Genomic DNA, 11,509 nt, shown 5'->3' with positions numbered 1-11,509 from the left:
CTGTAACTTTTAGTTGATATACATTACACAAATATAATTCTTTTGTAGGATTGTATATGGAAAAATATTTACGATTTATACAAGACACATAAAGTGTGCAACAGTTGATTTAAGAACTTTATTTTAGTACTTTAATGTTCCTGTAGCTCAACTGGTTAGGCATTGTATTATCATTGGTTTGATCCCAGGGAAACATACTGATTAAAACTAAGTCTATCTTAAATCTAGTGTCAGTCATGTTGGCTAAATTTATTGAAACAAAGATGTTGCATGTGGTCTGTAATCTGCATATTTGATAATTATACAGAAATGTAATAGTAATGTAATAAATGGTATCATTTAGTTATAGTTACAGCATGCCACACTGAATGACAATTAATGATTGTGTATGTGTATATTTTTCGTTAAGTGTTAAAAGTTATTTTAAAATATAAAGTTTGCCCAAAAACGATTTTTTTTCCATTTTCTAATCTTCATGTTTATCCTAAATCTGTATAATTTATTTTTTTTGATGAATACAAAAGTTTCATTTGAAGTCACAATTGTGGTGATCAGTGTTTGTTTTAGTTTGCTCTTGACCCTTGACATTTTGCTTACTAGTACTTCTCTGGTTGCATTAGCTTTGTGTATAAATTTGTTATAGTAATGTAAAGTTAATAGTGTGATTCTGTGGTGGCTGGTACATAATAGTAAAGATCATCATCTAATTGATTTACTCACTCATCAAAAGTTTATTTTCTTTCAAAATGAGATCCAGAACTCTGTCATTAACTCTTTCCCCTCCATTGATGAGTCAATTAAGAGAAAAGGCTTTCCTGCCATTGAAGAGTTTTTCCGGCAATCCGTATTTCCGCTATTATCCACCAGGTGCCGCTCTTACCCAACTTATAAAACCCGTAAGCAACCCTCACATCAAACAGTTCAAACTCTGTGTATGTTTTAACCATAGTTCTGAATCTGATCTCTATCAAACGTCCTTCACAAAAATGCAATTATCTTAACCAGGGGCGTCGAACTGGGGGTAAAACCAGTACTGATTACCAGGGCCCCAAAGAAAGAGAGGGCCCTTGAAAAGTCTGGAATATATTATGGGGTGGGGCATGGGGGCCCATCAGGACTGCCTATGCATAGGGCCCGAGATCTTGTGCAACGCCCCTGATCTTAACTTTTGCCCAAAATTTTGTATTTTTGAAGAGACCTACCCATATTTGAGAGGTGATCAAAATCGGCAAGATGGAAAATATGGACAAAAATTAACCGCTGTGTATACATCAAGAATCAGTATGAAACAATTAAATGAAAAACGTCATGCTGCAATGCATGCTGGGTATCAACAAATCACCATATCGCTTTAAATGGAAGTAATCATTGACTTCCATAGTAGGAAAAACAAATATGATGGAATTCAATGCGTACCGTCAACTGTGTGCTTACCATCGTTTATCAAAATATCTTCATTATTTATCACAATACTTCCATAAGATTTGTTTTCCTACTATGGATGTCAATGGTTGCAGCAGCTGTGTGTTTACCATCATTAATCAACATATCTTCTTTTGTGTTCATCAGAAAAAATTATTCATACAGGTTTAGAACAACATGAGGATAAGAAAATGATGACAGAATTTTCATTTTTGGGTGAACTATTCCTTTACGGGCCTGAATAAGGACAACAATTTTTTTGCGCAGATCCAATGTGAATCTTATTCTAAGTAAAATCTCAGAGGACACGTGTGTGTTAATAATATGCAAAACATAAATGCAGAAGTGTAATATCCCAGTGATCAGCATTAGGCCTCCTGCATCGGTGTGAAAGGAAGTAATGGGAATTCAAAGACTTCACGGATTTTCTTTCATTGTGTCTTTCAGTGTTTGTCCACATTGAGAGGTTTTTGTTCTGATTCTGAGCCTTTGCACAAACTTCCTCCACACGTGTAGATGTCAGTGTTCTGTGAGATGCTGGAACAGAACGTCCTGTGAACAGACCTCGTGAGAGGAATGAGAAGTGTGAGAGAATGACGAGGCCTTTCCCTTAATGAATGATTAACACAATATAGCGCTTACTCATGTCTGCATTTCACCATCACCTTTACACACATGCACTCATTACACTGCAGGGTTTAAGAAACATCAAAAACATACAAGTTTGTCATTATTATGTTAAAAGAAAGTGAAGTATGAGACTATAGTGGGCTGTTTGCTTCAGTCATTGGGTTTCTGGATCTTTCCTCTGGATTTCTTTTGAAACGTACATACAGTCAGAGCTGCGTAGTAACGGATTACATGTAATCTGGATTACGTAATCAGATTCCAAAAATCAAGTACTTGTAATTGGATTAAATTACATTTTAAAATACTCATAATCAGACCACTGTTACTTTTTTATGGATTACAATTTTGTAAATCTTTTTTTTACATTTTTCATAATAAATTTACATACTGCTTACGTTAGACAAGATGCAAAATGGTGCAGCACTCAGCGTTTGATCACTGGATGCAAAGACATTGATTTGGGTAGGGACGCTAGGCACATGTCCCCACCAATATCCAGGGAACACTTGAGCTGTCCCTAGCAATCATTTTGACCAAACAATTAATCTATATGTACATATAACCACTGATGTCCGTTTGTTTTTTATGCATCACTTATTTTATTTAAAATAAAGCAGATCTGGAGGAAATATTTTGGTTCAGTTTTTAACATGCCATGCCAGAATTTTTACTGGCATCACAAACTAAAGTTAAAATGAACCAAAAATAATAAATAAAATAGAATTATTGTATATTTGTTCTGAAGACAATTTTCTTTATTTCCCCACCAATTTCACAATCAAACTTATGCCCTTGACTGGATGTATAAACACCATTTCATTTTTAAAGAAACTCACTGTTTAAAGAAACACTTCAGTTTTATTTGTGAGGTGAAATTGAAGAGTTTTGTTGCAAAACGAGATAAATCCATTTTTTAACATTTTTGTCAAAACATGTTTATTATTATGTTATCATGTTATTATTTTGTTTTATGGTGCTACTTAGCTGTATTTTTTAAGTTATGAAGGTTTAAATCAAAACAAACCAACTGCAGTTGCATTGAAATTAATTGGAATGCACAACCAAAAAACGAGATTTCTGAACAATTAAAAAAACGGTGGTTATCTCGTTTTGCAACGAAACTCTTCAATTTTAGATCTTGCAGTGTTGTTGCAGTGAATTTTGTGAAATTCAATATTGTTTTTTGCAATGTGTCTGTTTTATTTACTTAAAATTAAGTAAGTATGTTTTAAATTCAAGTGATTTTGTTTTATTCCGTGTGTTACTCGCCGTTGACACTAATAGCAAAGTAAATCAGTGTTAGAATTGTGAAGTATTAACTGTCCATACGTTGCACTTTAAAAATTAGATTTTTAGGGGTCTTGTTGGTGACATAGAATTGAATACATTTCTCCCCTCTATATATATTTGAAATCAATTAGTATGTCAAAAGTAATCTAAATGTAATCCAAAAGTAGTTAGATTATGTTACCAACAATGTGTAATCCAAGAGATTATATTACTGACTACAAATTTTGTCATGTAATTTGTAATCAGTAACAGATTACAATTCATAAGTAATCTACCCAGCTCTGCATACAGTTGAGCTCATAAGTTTACATACTCCTAGTAAATGTTAGCATTTAAAGTGATAGTTCACCCAAAAATGAAAATTCTGTCATGGTTTTCTCATACTCATGTGGATCTAAACCTGTATGAAGTTTTTGATAAATGATGGTAAGCACACAGCTGATTGTAACCATTGACTTCAATAGTAGGAAAACAAATATGATGGGAGTATTGTGATAAATGATGAAGAAGATATTTTGATAAATGATGGAAACACACAGTTGACGGTACTCATTGAATTCCATCATATTTGTTTTCCTACTATGGAAGTCAATGATTACAATGTGCTGTGTGCTTACCAAACAACTGAATATCTTCTTTTGTGTTCATCAGAAAAAAATCATACAGATTTAGAGAATAAGAAAAAGATGAAAACTTTGAGTGAACTATACTTATAACAGTAAGTGATATTACAAAAGATGAACATTTATTGCTCAAGATGTCAATATGTAAACAGCTATCACAAAACCCAAAAACGGTTATCAATAATCCAGATAACATCACACAGTAACAATAAAGGGGGTTTGTATAAATTTTTCTCAAATGCTGTATTATACAGATTTTTTAAAGTTAACTGCAATTTAAAACAACCTTTCCTAAATTCTAGTAAAATGTGCAACATTTAGAAGGTTTTTCAACTTACTATGTTATATTTTGACCTATGGTTGGTTGCTGTAATGTAAGGGTGGATTCACTGCAGCGGTTTAAGTTGTAGGAATGCTGAACTAAAGAAACGTTAAAGGTAGGGTATCTGATTTCGAAAATGGCTAACTTTAGCCTACTAGCACTGAAATCCCAATCCCACCCTCCATTTAAATCGCCATCTAAAGCCACGCCTCCTCCAAAACCCATGAACACACACAGACTATACGTCCACATCTCATGTCTCATTCACCAGTGAGAAAACTTTGCAGTACAAAGTTAACATTACCAAAAGACGGAAAGTCGTGTTATAGTCATGCAAGCGACAATGATTTAAAAATAGAAAAGGAGAGAAAACAATACATAAAATGACATGAAGTCATGCCACAGACACGAGAAACTATTTATAGAACTGCATGCATTACCCTGCCTTTAACAGCAAGATGATATAAAACTGTGTATTTCTTGTCAACAACCTTCTGCAACTTATACTAATGACGGAAATGATAGCAAAACATGTGGGAGAGCATTGTTAAAATATATTGCAATAGGTAGCGTTTAAGAATTAACATTAAGTCAGTACTGGCTTTTCATTTATAAATCTGTTGTTGTTGTTTTTTCATTTAAAGTTACAAATGGAATGGTTACACTATAAGTGCATGAAATGGTAAATAATACATGTACAAATAATTGTTTCCAATGTGTATGAGATATTACCTGATAGTATAGAGAACAGGGTAAGAAAGTTAGTTTAGAAGACAGAGAGACACCATTGAGAACTGGAATCTTGAACCCCAGAGCTCAGGTAAAGAAGTAAAGCATAGAGAATAAACAGAGCTCATGGACATCAGCCCAAAGGAGAATACGGGAAATGAAGCAGCCCAGAGCCAAACATTGTCTTTTATCCCTTTCTTGACCACACCCAACAAACTGACCAATCAGAAGATCACCTTTAACCCCCACTGTACTGGACAAACAAGTCTGCCTAGTTTTGAGCACAGGATTGTGCTACAGGAAGTATCGCATTCCTGAAGCCTTACAATCCCATGGGTCACACATAATAACCATGGTGACACAGTCCATAAGAATATGCTTTCAGTTGTGTGCAGATGATATCTGATAAGTCTTGAAGACTTTGTTGGCCTTTCAGTCCTGCATGAAAAGCTTCATTGAATGGGATTGCACCTTGCATATTCATGCAAACTTCCATCGATTCTTCACACCTCCACAAGAAAAGGCTCTGAAGGGGGGAAGACTTTTAATGATTATTTGAGACGGCACACAAGATGTGAAACAGCAGAGATCATGTGGTTCAACTGGCACAGCAAACAGACTATATGGCATTTGTCATTCAGGCTTTAACTGATCAGATTAAACTGGTCTTCGACATTAAATCAAATACATTAAAACATGATCAAGGTGAGAATAAAAGAAAACTTTAAAAGTTCTTACATTGTCTTTGGAAACAAGAGATGGATTTACTTCAATGCTTAAGGTCATTGTTCTGCTGCATCGACCAACTACTTCTGAGCTTCAATTGGCAGACAGCCACCCTGACATTATCCTGTAGGATATTTTGTTAATGATTTTCCCCTCAATGGCAAGAGTGGTCTAGGCCCTGAGACATCAAAGCATACCCAAATCATGATGTTCCCTCCACCAGACTTCACTGTTGGGATGAGGTTTTGATGTTGGTAGGTTGTGCCCTTTTTTGCGCCAAAGTATTTTTCCAGTACAATGCGACTTTTATTTCATCAATCCATAAAATATTTTCCCAGTAGCCCTGGGGTTTACAAAGGTGCTCTCTTGCAAACTTCAGGCTCACAGCAATGTTTTTTGGGAGAGCAGCGCCTTCCTCCGTGGTGTTCTGTCATAGACACTGTGCCTGTTCAAAGACATACTCATGAACAGAAATGTGTGTCAGTTTCAATGTTGTCTTTAAGCCTTTAGATGTGAATCGTGGGTTCTTCTTTACTTCATTGAGTATTCTGCGTTGTGCCATAGGGGTTTATCTTGGCTGTGCGCCCACTTCTAGGAAGGATAGCTCCAGTATTAAACTGTCTCTATTTATAGACAATTTGTCTGTCAACTGATGAATGTCTTCATTTTGGGATTGTTTTGTATCCCTTTTCAGCCTTATGGAGTGCAATCGGATATCTTTAGAGAGATCCTTCTTGCGAGGTATGGTTTTATAATTTTCTATTTAAGGACAGCAACTAAAAATGTTAAAGTATCTTTTAATCAATCAAACAATCCTAAACCACACATTTAAACCTATTTCTGACACAAATAATCTTTAATTAAAGTAAATAGTCTATGAGTTCACTTAGATTTTCCTTCACCACTGTATTGGGTATTTTCTAGAATTATTTGTGTTGTCAGCTTATGCACATTGTGTTAGTCTTTTGTTGGAACCTAGATGAGGATCAGATCACATTTTATGGCAAATCACTTCATTCATAGGTGTTCACATACTTATTCGTGCCACTGTACATTACAAATATTAGTTTAAACACCATTATTTATTTGACAGTGGGAGCAACAGCAACATAACATTTGTGTAACAATATACACAATATTTTAAGATAATTCAATTTTATTTATGTAGCGCTTTTCACAAAAGTTTAATTGTTCCAAAGCAGCTTTACATTAATAAAAACAAGGGAAAACACAGAAAAAATAGAAGACAACAAAAGTAGCAAAGTACGGCAACTAAGATTAAACTGTACTAGTGAGCGGAACAATAATGTAACGTATAGAAGAAAGCAGTGGCTGCTAGTGACTTCTTTTTCGAGAGAGCACAATGCAAAGCTCGTCACAACATGTATTTACATCTTACATGTTGTGACCAGCTTCACACATGATGCACATAACTTTGCATGACTCAACAAAGACATATTTTGACATGATGAGCCACACACATGATGTTGAGTCGCACGCATGAGAGTGTCCCCATAAACGGAAAAGCTAAAAAATCACACTAAATGGTAGTTTTTCATAGATGAAAGACTGACAACATCTTTTTGTGACATTGGGGTTAGGGATTGGTGTAGGTTAGGGGAATAGAATATAACAGTTTGGACAGTAAAATGTATTGCGTCTATGGAGATGTCTCCGTAAACCACATACACCAACGTGTGTGTGTGTGTGTGTGTGTGTGTGTGTGTGTGTGTGTGTGTGTGTGTGTGTGTGTGTGTGTGTGAGGTTGAGGGTCATTTTTAGACTCTACTTTTTTATTATTTCATCACATGTTTTCTCAGTGTATTTGTCATTAGCTTCAACACAGCACAAGGAAGTTTTAAACAAATGTAATTAATATATGAGAGATGGACATGTTTTGTGTGTGCAGTGGGTGTGGCCTTAATGGCCTTTCAGTAAGCAGTGTGCATGTGAGGAATGTGCAGGGTAAAATTCAACTAAATCTTGTTGTTGATTTTTTTTACTACATTTAAGTTCCCTGTTATAGGCAACTCTGCATTTTTTTAATCCCCAGTTTATTCCCATTCATTTTCCGTTAATTACCATGTATTCCCATGAAAAGTTTCCATTGTTGAAGTTCCCCAAATTTTGCAACCCTAAGCTTTAATAACATCTCATTTAAATGTTTTGTCCAACACATACAGTGGTAACAGTCAAGTGTTTTAAGAAATAAACTTTTTACTTTTAAACATTAGCTTATGTGTACATGTAGTATCACAAACAACTAGAATTTATGTTTTATAAATAACAAGTTTAAAACAACTACAAGCCAGAAAAATGCATAAAGGACAGTCTGAAAACGAATGTTATACACATTGCTGCTAAACCACTAGCAAGTTAACAGCTGGAGACCTTGCATGAACAATGCTGGTAACTCATTAAGAGTTTAACCAAACTGCTTACATCTGCCCTTAGAAAGTCTTTTCCACATTTTAAATAATTAGGTGGAGTCTGTCCGTGTCCAGTGACCAGCATTTCTTCTCTGGCCTGTTTTATGACAGGAACTACAAAGCCTGTTCATTTTATCACCAGGTTTATTGCCAAGTTCACCTGGAGCTTTAGGAGCTCTGTGACTCTCTAATGTTTCTTCTAAACCAGTGGTCTTCAACATGTTGCCGGAAGGCAATGGGGGTTGGGACAGAGTAATACATTCCTGTTTTACCTGTTTTTCTCAGCCTTACAAAAATAGGTTGAAATTGAGTCTTTTTCACAGTTTTTCAGATATCGGCTGACACAAACAGATGATTGTCATGGCCGATACATCAAAAGAGAACCAAAAAATGCAATGAATTTGAGCTCTGTGTATAGACAATGTAAAGAAACATTACTAGTTTAATGTTTAATATTAATGGTCATTATATGAATTAAGCCAATCGGATGTCAGAAACCCAAACACACAAAATAAGTGATGGGCAGATAGCATTTCTTTCTCTTTTTGATTTTAAAGTGACAGAAGTATGTGTGTACATGTCGTTTTTCTTTACAAGATGCAAGAGCAGTGTTGACAACTATTTTCAATGGAAAGTAGCTAAAGCTTGCTTAGAAAGTCGCTAAAGCCCTTTTCACACAGACATTCCGTAAAATCCACGGGAAAGGCATCCAGGATTTTTCCGGGATCCTTATATTTTTTATTCATTCACACTGCCATGATTACACGGCATCTGATGGTCCCGGAAAGACACGTGACCTATTGAAAGTCCCGCCCTCTCTTCTATGCAGCGTCTGAAGTTTGCATATTATATATTATTTCTCTCTCCAAGAACCACTCGCGTGCATTTTTGTTTATGATAAGATTATAAAGGAGCGTGTGACGTGTCGTTCTAATGCTGGTGAATTATCTCAGCTTCTGAGTGGATATTTGAGGAGCTCCCTGATCTCTGCTTTAATACAGTTTTCAGACATTTCTCATCGTGATTGTTTATATGCATTTAAAACCCGCATTTTGAGGAGCTGAACGATATATCTTGTTGGGATGACGCGCGGGTATTTTCCTTTATTATAGCTCAAATGAGCACGTGACGCAATATTCTTTTATGCTGTTGAATGATCTCCGTTTCAACGCAGTAAATGACAAGCTAACTTACCTGATATCTGCTTCAGTCCAGTTTGCTGACATTTCTTGTCGTGAATGTTGTAAATCCCTCATTTTAAAGAGTTAAACCAACTTCATGTTGCCATGACACGCGCACGTGCGTCATAGTTTATGCGTCTCATTAATCATTTCCTGATAACTGCATCAATCTAGTTTGCAACATTTCTCGTGGTGAATGTTTATATGCATGTTATCTCTCGTTTTAAAGAGCTGAACCATAACTTTTGTTGTGATGACGCGCGTGTCCTCACTACGACACGCCCGTCCTCACTACGACACGCCCATTACGGCATTCTTTCGGCTTCTTGTTCACACAGAGGGTTATCCGTGTATCTGACTAGGTCCTCTTTCCGGCAACGATCCCAGAAGATTAACGGGAAGAGTTTGTGTTCACACAGACGCTTGTCTGGCAATTTTACAGGTATTTTCTGGGACCAAAGGTCTGTGTGAATGGGGTTTAAATGTCGCTAGTTATGTCATTGCATCATTAGCATATCAGTGACATCATCACATCATATTTTTTACTGCGTTGGCACTTCAAACTGTTTCACGCTTCTTTTACTCTCTGAACTGTCACAAATTGCATTTTAATACACCCGAATGTCTAAAAGGCTTTCTCGTTTGTATATTCTTTGCTTCTATTGTCTGAAAATGAAACAAGCATGACTGAACGTGACCCGTTAGAACTACTTTTTAATGTTTGTGTTAACCAGCAACTTTTAAAGTCCCCCTTACACTGCTCGTAGAGAAGGGTGAACGACGCATTCACTTCAAAAGTCTCCAAAAAAGTTGCTGCATTTGTCGCTAATCGCTTTTTTAAAAAGTCGCTGAATGGTTCTAGAATTTTGTGTTTGTCCTACAGACTAGTGCTCAAGACAAGCATCATGATTTTAGATTGAATACGCATATTTAACAAAAAATGTAATAATAAACATATTCGACAAAATAGATAAAATAGACAAAAAAGACCAAAGAAATTCATTTTAAGATCTTATATAAAATATCCTGTGAATGATTCTGTGGCAAAAAATATGGATGTCGACAGTTCTTGCTCATTTTGTCGGAATAAAAAGGAAACACTGACTGTGACAAAACTCAAAACCTTTGGAAAGCAAGCACCTTGACATTTCCAAATCTATTCAGTTAAAAGACATAATTTGTTACTATGAAGGCACAACTAATATTCCAATGAATAACATTATAATTACATTATAACATTATTGTATTATATTCATAAACAAATATTCTCTAACTCGCAGCCTTCTTTTTTTTTATACATTTCCTAATTGAAGTTAAAGCATTTCTCAAATCCCTAGGGTTGGTTAAAAACAAAAAAGTGACAGATTTTTAAAATAATATTATTGGTAATATCATTGATGCATTTTTTTCTTTGCATATTTTATGTTTTTATTGTATTTATCTTTTTCTCTTTGCTTATTTTATTTGTGAAACTGTGAAGTTAAAAGAATGTCTAAAAGATTAGTATGTGCAGGATAAAATTTGTATGTGACATTACAAGCATGAAATAAATATGCATGTAAAGGTGTAAATGAAGTTGCAAGCGTAAAAAAAAACTGAAAAAAAAAGGAAACTTCATATTTACGCTAAATAACTATGAACTGTATTCATCTTACCTTAGTTTTTCTGTGCTTACACTTTTGCCATGATTTTTTCGCTGAAATATTGCCAAAAGCATTCCAAGTCTGCAAACAATTTTACCTTCATATGAAACTTTACATGAATACGCTGTAAAAAAATTAGCTGTAATTATACAGCTGGTTGCCAGTAACTTACTGTAGAAGATAAAGACTGAAAATGTTTCATGTTCATTTAACTTTAAACAAACTGTTGCCATGTAAATAACATAAATGTAAAATCTACAGTAAGTTACTGGCAGCTAGTTGCCAGTAATACCCAGTAATACTGTAATTTCTACAGACATTATTACAGTAATTCATGTGATTTCATTCCTGTAGAAGTTTTATGTGTTCATTCTGTTTTGTCTGTTAAATATTTGATGCAGGGGCATCGTTGGACCCCTTTGGGGTCCACATTAAGTGCACCATTTGGGACAGTGCCAATGTATCTCAAGCCCCTTTGCACACCGGTTTCGTTCAACCTGGACACGTAGAAAAA

Source organism: Misgurnus anguillicaudatus, unplaced genomic scaffold (assembly GCF_027580225.2).
Source record: "Misgurnus anguillicaudatus unplaced genomic scaffold, ASM2758022v2 HiC_scaffold_26, whole genome shotgun sequence".
NCBI lineage: Eukaryota > Metazoa > Chordata > Actinopteri > Cypriniformes > Cobitidae > Misgurnus > Misgurnus anguillicaudatus.
The sequence above is the reverse complement of the archived record's forward strand: the minus strand, read 5'-3'. Positions refer to the sequence as shown.